This window comes from Chelonoidis abingdonii, chromosome 7, assembly GCF_003597395.2.
Source record: "Chelonoidis abingdonii isolate Lonesome George chromosome 7, CheloAbing_2.0, whole genome shotgun sequence".
Lineage (NCBI taxonomy): Eukaryota > Metazoa > Chordata > Testudines > Testudinidae > Chelonoidis > Chelonoidis abingdonii.
The window spans coordinates 17972838-17985764 of record NC_133775.1 but is presented as its reverse complement, the minus strand read 5'-3'; the positions used below and the strand labels follow the sequence as shown (position 1 = coordinate 17985764).

Genomic DNA, 12927 nt, shown 5'->3' with positions numbered 1-12927 from the left:
AGGCCTGATGTCACTTATTATTGCAGGAAGTCACTCGACCTGCTGTTGATAAGAACCAAGTAAAAATTCCTCTTAAAAAGTTCAGAAATAAAGATAACAAAATTTAGTCATTATTTTTAAAAGATGTATCTGGCTAGTGGACATGATACGGTCAGTGAATAGCTGAGTTACTTCTCTTCCCTCCACTACACCTGAGTGCAGAAGGCCGTCAGTGCAGTAGAGCTGCAGTTCCTTGATCATAAATATATCAAATATTCTTAGATATAGTCAGTCTGTGAACCTTTCAGTATATGGACAATAGGTTGAACTCTAACTAATAATTTTTGAGATTAATACAATTGATTGGTCATTCCTGAATTGTTGTTTACCGAAATTCCCAGCATGAGAAGTTTGATTCCCCCATCTATGCATTTTAGCCCTGATGTCATGAGTGATGTTTTCTTCCCATCCCAAGATTCAACAGAGCAGTTTAAAGAAGATACACCAGCATTTTAAAAAGTATTGTATGGCCAAAAACAATTGGGGTGAGTCGTCTACAGTCTGTCCCTCAAAGTTGCTTGTATTTGGTCTAGATTTTGCAGTGTGTTTGTACAAATAGTAACATTAACGTTGTTGTTGTCCCCAAAGAATGGCAACAGTGTTACCTCTTTTCTCACATTTCCAAGTCATTCTCTAATGATAATTTGCCCGACAGGAGGAGTTATGCTATTAGCAAGCATTTCTTCTGTCCTATCCCTCTCCTCCTTGTATCACTTCTCCTTTCATGTGCCTTATACTATTTTTCTGCTTCTTCCCTTGTCTATCCTTCTATTTTCTGGTTTCTTTTTTAAATATTAATGTAAATTTATATTATTGGCAACTCCCAATAAGCTCCTAGTCAGAATAATGGCTTTATTATTGCTACTGCATTGTACAATGCCTAGGATAGACAGAGAAAAGACTGATTATATTTTTTGGTTCTTTCTATCACTCTCTCATTCCATATTTCCTATTCCTCCTTTCTCTAACTGTTCCTTTATCCTATTCACCTCACTTTGTTTCCTCAAAACCCTCTCATTTCTTCAGCAATCTTATTGAACTCATCTCTTCACTGCAAGTTCAGCCCTTATTACTTGTGAGTAACTTTTGGAATATGTTTGCATCTGTGGTATGTAAAGGCCCCCAGCACTCAAGTCTTGATGATTGGAAGATGTTATTGATATATTCATGTATCTCTCACTTAATGGAGAGCGGCTTATTTGAAAATAGCAGATTAGTTTAAGATGTTGGTATGTACTATTGTGCATGCCTTTCCATGAAAGCCCCTGCGTCAAGATATAGTACTATAATAGAAGGAAGTCGAGGTTCTGGAAACAACAGTTAGTGGGTCAAACAACCTACTAGTTTTAAAATGCGAAGCTTGGATAAGTTAGAATGGGTTATAGTTGATGGTTGTGTTGCAACAGCTGGGGGCTTGACTGGATGTTCCAGTTCAGTCCCTCCAGGGATTATGTCCCTTAAGTGTCTCCCATTGTCCAGTGTGGCAGGATTCACTCTTTTAATCCTTGTGCAATCTCTATAAGAAAAATTTGTCTTTTGTGACCATACCACTGGGCTTTTAATTTAAATTTAAGGTTATCAGCAATGGCCTGTTTATTGTGCGATCTAGTCCAGAATACAGAAATTGTTTGCTCACTTATGCACTCTTACACTGGAGTCCATAAGTGAATTTAATTGAAGGCTCTGTTACATTACAACTATAAACAGATAGTCTAGGAATGCTAGTTAACACAAGGTTTTCCCTTACTCTTATTATTAATTTGGGATAAGAGCTGATAGTGCATTTGGGCCTATCTAGCATAACCAGCTAAAGCTTTGGGATGCTCAGAGTAAACTAGTGTGGACACTTAGCGCCAACAACACTTCACACATGTGTGTAATTGGGCCCTGATGAAGTTATTGGTTGCAACATTATAGTGAGGCCTAAAGACTACTGCCAGTATGGTTGTCTTTGGTAGTTTTTTAAAACCCTTAATGGTAGACATCTAAGATTGGCTTTATGTTTAATAAAAATAATCATCAGAAATGTAGGACGCTGGAAGGGACCCTCAATAGGTCATCCCAGTCCAATCCTTGGCCATCTGACGCCAGGACTAAGTATTGGGGTAACCAGGATACGGTCAACGCTATGGCACGTGTGCCGCAATGTTGACACGCGAGTTGATTTTTCATGGTTGTGAATCCCACATTGGCGCTGGTTCCTAACCACGCGTCCGGGGGCTGCTCATTCTTATTTTAATTTTAATGAATGCTTCTTAAACATCTTTACAAACCTTATGTTACTTTACATACAACAATAGTTTTAGTATATACTATTATAGACCTTAGTAGAAAGAGAACCTTCTAAAAAAGTTAAAATGTATTACTGACACGCGAAACCTTAAATTAGAGTGAATAAATGAAGACTCAGCACACCACTTCTGAAAGGTTGTTGACCCCTGAGCTAGACCAACCCTGACAGGTGTTTGTCTAACCTGCTCTTGAAATCTTCTAATGATGGAGATTCCACAACCTTCCTAATTAATTTGTTCCAGTACTAACTGGAGCCCTCTGAACCTCATTCTGGGGTTTTAGATCCAGTGTGTGCCTTTTATGGATTATATGTTAGGTCAGCAGGTGTTTGGGCCTAGACTATGTGAAACTCATTTTCCCTTAACATCCATTTCAGTCTAATTCTTTGTGCTGGTGGCTCTCTTCTCTGCCTTTGGGGAGGCAGGAATTCACCCAAGAATCAGTCCAAGGCACAGCTTTCTCCCAACAGCTTTATTAGTCTATACAGAATCCCACTGAGATTGCTAAGAACAGTCAGTGGGTATGATACAGAAATCCCAGATGCCTACAAAGAACTCAAGCTCCATCAATCAAAAACAATCTTGCTTGCCCCAGTCTTGGCTACTTTGTCCCAGACTAAGGCTCCTGCTTCCCTTGAGATAGTGGCTGATTCTTTAGTGGAGAAATCTCAACCTGCTGTATCCTTGCAATGGCAACATGCACTCCTGGCTGCAGGCTGCATGGTCCCTTCTCGATTGGCAATCTAATCAGTGGAGAATTGGCAGTGGCAAGGAGGAGTGGTATTTCCTACCAGCCAAAGGTGCCAGAACCTTTATAGAAGTGTGTGCGGGGGGCCAGGCCAACGTGGCAGGGGAATTAAAGTATTACTTAAATATCCTGTAGAGTACAGCTGTAACATAAATAACTGGAATACAAAATGTAGCCACATTATAATATTTAAGGTATATTATAATATGAACAAACAAAAAACCCAACAAGTTTAGTTCTAAACATTGGGTCTTCATTTTATTTTTGCACTTCATGTATTGTACATCACTTGCATTTATAATTTTATTGTGTATACGCCACTATTAATACTGCACTATTATTATTGAACTGTAACTTGCAATTCTGTAACATCACAATTGAATCATCCTTGTTTATTTGTAATGAATATTTTAACACTTGTAATCCTAAATTTTTAATCTCCTTGAGAAAAGGTGTCAACAAAATAAATAATAACAAACAACTTTGAAGAGAGGTAAATGTTTCCCCGTCTACGAGCTACCATATAAAATGATGTTTCTTCTAATGTTTTATAAAAAATAAAATAAAAAATATATTTTTAGAAAACCTAACAAACACCATCAACAGGCTGTAAGATAGAAGTAATACGATATCTACTGAGCAAAAAATGTAAACTTAATGCAGTTTTCATTACATGATTATCCAGGATTGCCGTGGATATCTAAGAATGCATCTGATCCGATCTCATAGTGCATCTTGGCCATTAGCAGTATGATCACGTCTTTCCCACAGCACATAAGAAACGTATGTTAAAAAGTGGGGGGCATAGCTCCCTGGCTTCCTAGGTGCTGCCAGATCTCTACCCAACCAGGACTCTGGGATGTGGAGAGGTCAGCTACTCCTATTTGCCCATCCCCAGCCAATCAGGCTGCAGAGTAGTTTTAGCCTTCAAAGCCTTGCTGCTGATTGATGGAGTGGGAGAGGTTCCACATCTCTGCCATTTTACATATCTATCTATCTATCGCTGGCAATAATCCTGCACTGGCACATGGATATATTGGCTAAGTCATCCAGTGTCTCTCCATCTTGAACATCTATGTCCCTGTGAATAACTCCTATTTACAATCATGTTAGTACAGATTTTATAACTAGGTGCGTTCATTTAAAAATGAAATCATCGTTAGTTTTATGCTTAAATAATTGGCTGCAAACTATTTCAACTGCCTCACACCAACCAAGAAAATCAAGTTGCAGCACTTGACTTGCAGTGGGCACTCACCTCCTGGGGCAGGGCCAGTGCAAGGATATTTTGCGTCCTAGGCGAAACTTCCACCTTGCACCTCTGCCCCGCACATCGGTTCATTGAGGGGCAAATCCCAGCGAGCCCTTTATAGACCCCAGGGGCCAGCCATGCCCAAGCGCTGCTCCCCAGACCAGGTTCCCCCCTCCCCGCAGAGGTACACACCGAAACCAGAAAAATATCAAGTTGCAGCATTGTCTGGACTTTGGACAGCTGGGCACGCACCTCCTGTGCGCGCAGGGCCCAATGTGCAAGGATATTGTGCACGATCCAAACGTCTAGTGCGAAAACTTCCCAACCTTGCACCCTCTCCCACGCAGGCCACATGACAGGTATGACAATTGAATGAGGGACAAAGTTCGAACATCGATAGAGGCAACCATTATAATAAGATCCCCAGAGGAGAAGAGTCTTTTGCTCATAGTCGGGACACTGTTCTTCACCTAGTTACCACGGGTTGGCGCGCCGTCACACGACCGGCATATCATGAACTACTGATACCATCAGGAGGGTGGCACAGCCCCCCCTGCGATCCCTCCACGACATACACTTACCACGATGGGCCCCCTGCTGAACACACGGACCCAGGTACTCTGTGAACTTTTGGCTTTAGCCGAGGCGGTCTGGGCAGCTCCAAAGGGCCAGATTGGCTAAGGGAGGTGAGCCGCATCTCGAGAGCATGCGCAGAGAGATCGCCAAGTGTCTCTCGCTTTTGCGGCAGCAGGCGAACACTTCGAGCACGGAATGGGGCATCTGCTTGCGGCGTTAGTCAAGGGGAGATCCGCAGCCCTCAAGAATGAGGCCGGCACGCGCCAACCTACCGCGGGGACAGCTGCGCCCCTCGCCTCTCTGGCCCGGGCTACCCCTGGTCCCAGGGCGTCCTCCGCGGGCTCTGCAGGCTGCAAGTGGATGTATTGCGGTGCAACCCCCATGCGACCCCCGGCTCCCTTCGCCTAGGGTTACTATATTTCAACAATCAAAAAAGATGGGAGTCCCTGCCCTAGCCACATCCTCATCCACTCCCTGACCCACCCCCACCCGGATTTGCTCCTGGTCAGAACCTCCCAGCCCCCTGCTCTTGTCCCTGACTGCCCCTCCTGGGACCCGCCCTTCTAATTGTCCCCCAGAACCCCACCCATAACTAAGGCCTCCTTCTCTTGTCCCTGACTTGCCTCTCCTGAGACCCCCACCCTAACTGCCCACACTAAGGATAAACACAATACCCCCTCTCCGACTGCCCCACCCTTATACACACACCGCCAACGGACAGACTCCGGGGACTCCCACATCCCATCCAACCACTCCCCGCCCCCGACAGGACCCCCAGAAACTTCCCAACCTATCCAAACCTCCCCCTGACTGCACCCAGGACTACCTTACTGGCCCTGACAGACGCTGGCTCCAATGGAGGCAAAATACCACTGGGAGTGCTGAGCAGCTGGGGGAGGAGCTGCAGAAGGACAGCCGGCGGGCAGCTCCACACTTTTTGGGTAGCCGCTGAGCTGACCGGTGGTGAGGGAGGTCGAGGGGGCTTCCTGCAGCTGGATGCATGCTGTGGCAGTCCGTTCGCGCCCCCCGGCTCCCTCCTTGCTGTGGCTTGGGCTCTGTGCTCCTGGGGTGTAGCGGGCTGCCGCCGGCCCCTCTCTCGCAGGCTCAGGGCCCTGCACCCAGCGGCTTACCTCCTGGGAAGCCTCCAGAACTGAGCACGGTGGCCGGAATCTGAGGGGCGTGCCTGCTTGCCGGTCTGGGTTCCCGGCTGCTGGGCCTGACTCAGCCTGCTGCCGGCCTTGAGATTCTGTCACTCAGCGGGCTGTGTGCTGAGCAGGACGGCGGCTGGGACCCCGGCTGGCAGCCGTGTGCCAGGCAAAATTGCCTCGTGTGCCAAAGGTGGCACGCGTGCCGTAGGTTGCCGACCCCTGCACTATTCCAATATTGGTTGCAGGATCACAGTACTACTTAGCTCTTACATATCACTTTATATTTTCATAAGCAATATACAAAATTTAGCAAATTTAGCTCCACATCACCTTTTCAAGTAAAGATTATCTCCAGTTTTAGAGATGAGGAAATTGAGGCAGAGAAGTTGTGACTCACACAGCAAGTCAGTAACAACACTAGGATTAGAATTCAGAGTTTATGGTTCTGAACCAGAAGATCAGTCAGTCTGCCTGTCAGTAATGTGGAGAAAAGATTTGTTGATAACATGAATGTTAGTGTTTGCTGTTATTGGGAGCATACTAGAAAAGAGACGGCACCTTTTCTTACATATCTTCAGTTTTCCCTTCATTCTGTTGGTTAATGTTCCATGCGGTGAAAAATGTTGAGACAGTCAATCTACAGTATCTGTTGGTCTTCCTTACAAGGTCATGTATACATTTCTACCAGCCTCACCCATCTGATATGATTTAAATTCATTGGCACTGATGTGGTAGTTTGTTGCTGGGCAGCAGTTACCTGGAAAGAAACAAGAAATGTTTCTATTATTTTTCTGGTATTTGCTTGTTGAGGCTCACTGGGTTGAGAGATTTTTTTCATATTTAGACCAAATATATGGAGAGAGCCTATCAATCTACAATGGATAATTCTACACTGAGGGAATATAAATAATGGTTTAATCTACATTAGCTACAAGACTATATTCATTTTATAGCTTGGAAACTTTAAATATACATTCTTCTTTATGTCGGGAGATCTTACACATTTGATAACATGAAATCAGGATTTTATCATCTCTATTATTACTTCTATACTTTGCTACTTATGGATATTTACCTGCTTGAACAAAATGAAAACAAAATAATTTATTTAAAAAAAAAAGAAAAATCTATCCACCTCTCTTCCCAAATTTGGTTCTTTTTGAACCAAAGCTGATTTTTTAATTTTTTTTCTTGCCCAAACCACCCCAAAATGTAATATGGGTCAAACGTAACCTTTTGAATCAACATTCCATTTTGAAAAGATCATTTCAAAACAAAACGTCAAAATGGTTTGTTCAAAAAATATTTAGACATTTCCAGGCTTTTTTCTAGCCAAAACTATTCACCAAATTCAATGTAAGTTTGTGAATAGTTTTGGTGCCCTGAAAAAGGCAGTTTTTGGTGTGACTTTACTATTTTCCAATTAAATAACTAAATAAATAAATTGAGGCGGGGGAAATATTTGCCCAGCTCTATCCAATACATTTAGTGACAGGGATTCTCATTTATCAGCTGCTGTGCAATAGCTAATAGAAAGCATGGAAGAGGGACATGGTAAATTAGAGAAGCTCCTGAATTCTGTACTTTACAGTGCATCGTGGATGCAACTTTCCTGTGCAGAGCTGACTGAGTGCTACAAGGGACCTTGGACATGGAGCTCAGAATCAAATGTATGCAAATGTGGCTTAAAGCTACTTTTGCAGTCCATCCCCCTTGCGTTGTGCCTTACTGTGGTGTACATCTTGGAAGAACAGCACAGAGTGTGAGCTATAATTGTTAATACAAACTTTATCAAATGATCAAGTTAGCTCTACAGTGAGAAGGGAAAATATAATCAGAAACAATGCATAAGGAATATATTAAAGGTAATATACCATTGCAAATACATGATGGTGTAGTTTAAAGGTTTTATTTGGGAAAGCCACATTACTCAAGTTCTACAAGTCAAGTCATCCTGATGAGTAATCAATCATAAAATCTTTACACAATAGGTAAAAATTTTCAAAACTGAGCTAGGATCCTATGTCCCATTAACTTTCATTGAGACTTAGATTCCTAACTTCCTAAGTCTCTTTTGAAAATGGGACTTACTTAATTTTTCTGTTGAAGTACCATTTTCAAAAGTGACTTAGGAATCTAAGCCTCAGTGAAAGTCAATGGGACTTAGGTGCTTTTGAAAATTATACCCCATATTATTAAGTATTCACTATGTACCACAAATTTAACAGAAAAATTATTTTAGAAAGTTTTTAATCTATATTTACAAAGTTTAAAAAAATTGGGACTATTTTTCATGTCCCTGTATGCCAAGCCAGGTTCTTCTGTTACTATGAGTTCAGTAGTTCGGCATTCAGAAGGAAAGAAGAGTTATAATCAGAATCTTAGAAACCTCTGAATCATCAGTATTAGCTTTTCTGTATGCAATATCATCATAATTCTAAAGCCCAGTCTCTCAGTAAGTTACAGGACTAGATCCATGTACTGTGTCCCCTGCGGTAGTGATAAAAATCTTCTCTTTCCACTGGTGTAAGTCTCACAACGTTTGGCCTGAAGGGGTGTTGTTCAGTGGGTCTTGATGACCATCCGCGCCCAGTCTACTCAGTCCTGATGGACTTCATGGTGTACACGTTGTCGCAGTCTCTCACTTACTGCTGGTTGTCGAGGACGGGCCTGAAGGTGTTCATCTGAGCAATGCAAAACCACTCGAGTGTCTTATTTAACTGGTCGTGGGTCAGCATCCACCCGCACATAGGGCCCACCATCGGCTGCCGGAAGGAGTGCTTCTGACCACTACTCCAGGGGCTATATGCTGCTACAGCTATAGCATAAAGGATGTAGAGGAGCATTCCCCTGGCATAGGAGCCTTGTGAGATGCTCTCCAGCCTCCTCGCAGACACAGGCCAAGATGAACTGCTGGAGCAGCACAGCTGGGAGGAGACAGATCAGAGTGAGAGGGGACATGGTCTTAGCATGCAGTACTATAGGGATTCTGGGCTTCAGAGAAGTCCATAGCCAGCTTAAGTAAGGCTGCCCCTGGACTCTTCTAATTTATAGTCCATTATAACCACTACAACAGCTCAGAATCTAGGCTGTGCAAAGGTGGCATAAAGCCATCTTTGCATACTGCTTCAGGCTCTGCCTACTGAGATGCAGCATAGAATCTTGCCCAGGTTCTCAAACTGTGGTCCATGGACTACCAGTGGTCTGCAAGCTCCACTCAGGTGGTCCGTGAAAACTTTCCTCTATGGTCCATGCCTGGGTGGCCATATGTGAAAAAATGAAGGACCACCCACCCAGGCATGGTTCCACTAATTAGGTGCCTGGACCCTGGAGAAGACGCACATGAAAGGTGAGATGCTGGCCTTGGAGGGAATAGAGGGTAGATGGGAGGGAGCAGTGGGGTGAGAAGATGGGGTGGAGGGAATTTGGGACATGCAGGGCTGCAGTGACCAGAGAAAGAGGCGACTTTCCCCAGCTGCAGGGCTGTGGCTGCTGGGGAGAGACAGCTCTCCTTCCCACCCTCAGCTCTGTGGCTGCTGTGGCAGGGGAGAGACCCGCCCTCCTTCCCAGCCCCAGCTTGGGGCTGCTGCGGTGGGGAAGAGAGGGAGAGACCCCCCCCTCCCTTCCCAGCTTCAGCTCGGGGGCTGCCACGGCAGGGCAGAGAGGGCACTTCCATCGCATTAGAAAGGTTAGACGACTGATATTAAATTATGAGTTGTGTGCTTTTATTTGTAGAACAAAAAATGTTTATTATTAAGTGTTTTTTTAATATAGTGCTTTTATCCAAAGTGCTTTACAATAGTTAGCTAACAGTACAAACAACATTTGGAAACATTAAGTGGTCCACTGAGAACCTCACCTATTTTCAAGTGGTCCATGAAAAAAAAAAGTTTGAAGACCACTGATCTAGCCCATTAGCCCTAATGGAGTCAGAGTCCATTCACCATGACCTTGTCATCACTGGTGTTAGTATCATTAGGAGCCTTAGAAGATGGGCAGCTGACAAAGTTTTTAGACTCTATTACAAATTAGCGTACAATAAACATGGTGAGCAGGAACAGTGTTAGCAACAGTGAAAATATTTTAGAAGATTTCCCTTGTGGAGACAGGGCATCTGTTTTGCAGCCCAGCAACTCTCTTCTCAGTTACTCCTGCTGTCTCCACAAAGCCCTCCGTTCTCCAGTTAAAGGCATTTGTTCAGTATTTGCTTTGGTTTTCTCCTTGTCGCAAATACTAGAAGTGGTTTCAGTTTTTTGCAAATGCTATACTAAGCGAAATTTAACTGGTTTAATCACAAACTTAAAATTCATAGGCCAGTGACAATGGTTAGGCTGCTTCTGTGCAAAGACCACTGCCTATCATGACTGATTGTTGGCTTAGACTCCCCCATTTGTCTATATCTATCTGTTGGCTCTTGTTTTGTACTTAGACCATAAGCCCTTTTAGGCAGGGCCTGTCTTTTTGGACTGTGTTTGTACAGCACTTAGCATAATGGGTTCTAGTCTATGACTGGGGCTGCTAGGCAATGCAAATAATAACAGCAGCATTCAACAAAAGGTTTGTTAAAGGGAAAGAACCTGGATCTGTTTACTGTTTCATTATAAAAACCATGCAAAATTTTCATGGTTCAAGTTCAAAACCAGGTGAAACTGGTAGAATATTGATTCGTTGTCTGAAACTAAACTCAGCATGCCGATTCTACATGACTGGACTGAAAGCACATACAAGTGATTAAATGTGTATTAGAGCAACTAAATTACGTGAGTGAAGTAGTTGAAGCCACACCATCGATGCATAGACCAGTCATCTCTGCTTTGAGGCGCTACACTTCCTCTAACAGCGAAAAAATGTCTCATTATGATGTCATGCAATCCAAAATGTGATTAATATGACAAACATCTAGACAGGGATGGGAAACTTTCTGGCCTGAGGCCACATCTGTGACATAAAAGTATAGGTGGGCCATGAGCTCACAAAATTGGATGACTTCCGCGTGCGGCGAGGGTTGAGGCTCTGTGCTGGGGGTGGTGGCTGTTGGGTGGGTCCACAACTTACGGATCTCTTCAGGGCTAGCAGGAAGGCGCTCGGGTGGGCAAGGGTCAGGAGGAGAGGGCGAGGGCCCATCTGGAGGTGTAGGCTCTGGGTGGGAGCTGAGGTTGAGGGTATTGGGTGCAGGAGGGCTTCCAGGCTTAGATTAAGAGAATGGAGGGGCGGAGGAGGATGATTCGGGCTGGCGGCAGCGGCGTTGGGTGCAGGCGAGAGGACTCAGCACAGGCTAACGCGGCTACCATCACGAGCACGCTAGACTCCAGAGCAGTCATAAGAATCATAGATATAGGGTTTGGAAGGAACTCGATGCAGGTCTCATAGATCCACCTCTGTCTACCACATAGGCAGACACATCCCATCAAATCATCACCAGCATGGTCAACGCTGCACATTAAAAACCTCTACGGATGGAGATTCCTTAGGTAACCATTCCAGTGTTTCACCACTCTTTGAAGTGAAAAAGTTTCTATATTCAACCTAAACCTCCCCACTGCAACTTGAGACCATTACTCCTTGTTCCTGTCATCTGCTACCACTAGAAACAGTCTAGATTCATCCTCTTTGGAACCCCCTTTCGGGTAGTTTGAAAAGCTATCAAATCCTCATTCTTCCCTTCTGAAGACTAAAATTAATCCCAGTCCCTCAGCCGCTGCTCATAAATCATGTGCTCCAGCCCCCTAATCGTTGTTGCCCTCTGCTGGCTCTTTCCATTTTTTCCACATCCTTCTTGGTCCAACACTGGACACAGTACTCCACGATGAGGCCTCACCAATGCAAAGAGGGGAATGATCACAGTCCCTTGATCTGTTGGCAGTGCCCCTACTTATACAGCCCAAAATGCTTAGCCTTCTTGGCAACAAGGGACACTGCCCATATCCAGCTTCTCGTTCACTGTAACCCTGGTCCTTTCTGCAGAACTGCTGCCTAGCCAGTCAGTTCCTATCTGTAGCAGTTGCATGGGATCTTTTGTCCTAAGTGCAGGACTCTGCACTTGTCCTTGTTGAACCATCAGAGTTTTTTTGCCCAATCTTCTAATTGTCTATGTCCCTCTGTATCCGTATCCCATCTCCAGCGGATCTACACTCCTCCCAGTTTAGTGTCATCTGCAAACTTGCTGAGGGTGCAACCACGCCATCCTCCAGAATATAAAATGAAGATATTGAACTAAACCAGCCCAAGAACTGAACCTTGGGGTACTCACTTGATACTGGCTGCCAACTAGACATGAAGCATTGATCACTAACCCTTGAGCCCGACAATCTAGCCAGCTTTCTATTCACCTTGTAGTCATTTATCCAGCCCATTCTTCTTTAACTTGCTGGCAAGAATACTGTGGACACCAATCAAAAAGCGTTTGCTAAAGTCAAGAATAACACGTCCACTGCTTCCCTCACGACAGAGCCACTTATCTCACCATAGAAGGAAATTAGGTTAGTCAGGCATGACTTGCCCTTGGTGAATCCATGCTGACTGTTCCTGATCACTTTCCTCTAGTGCTTCAAAATTGATTCCTTGAGGATTGCTTCATGATTTTTCTAGGGACTGAGGGAGGCTGACTGGCACTGTAGTCCCCGGATCCTCCTCTTCCCTTTTTAAAGATGCACTTACATTAGCCTTTTCAGTCATCCGGGACTTCCCCGAGTCACCAATGAGTTTCAAAATAATGCCAATGGGCTTCTCCAAATCACATAGCCAACTCCTTGAGCCCCAGATGGGTGCCAATCTGGCCCACATGGCTTCGGGCTCATACAGGAGCTTGTCTAAATATCTGACCACTTTTTTTCCACAGAGAGCTGTCACCTTCTCCCATACTGTCTGCCCAGT

The 12927-nt window shown here is 44.3% G+C and overlaps 1 protein-coding gene across 8 annotated transcripts in view; it reads left to right on the top strand.

Annotated features, from left to right (window-relative positions):
• Positions 1-12927, top strand: part of DOCK7 (dedicator of cytokinesis 7) — a 177473-nt gene that overhangs the window by 10125 nt on the left and 154421 nt on the right. For 3 of the 8 annotated variants that reach the window (XM_032795504.2, XM_032795503.2, XM_075067658.1), the window contains exon 1: positions 6511-6519. The exons of the other annotated variants lie outside the window; for them this stretch is intronic. The gene's annotated coding sequence lies outside the window, so the exon portion shown is untranslated. Of the gene's footprint in view, positions 1-6510; positions 6520-12927 lie in introns of those variants that run through there. 8 annotated transcript variants of the gene reach the window in all.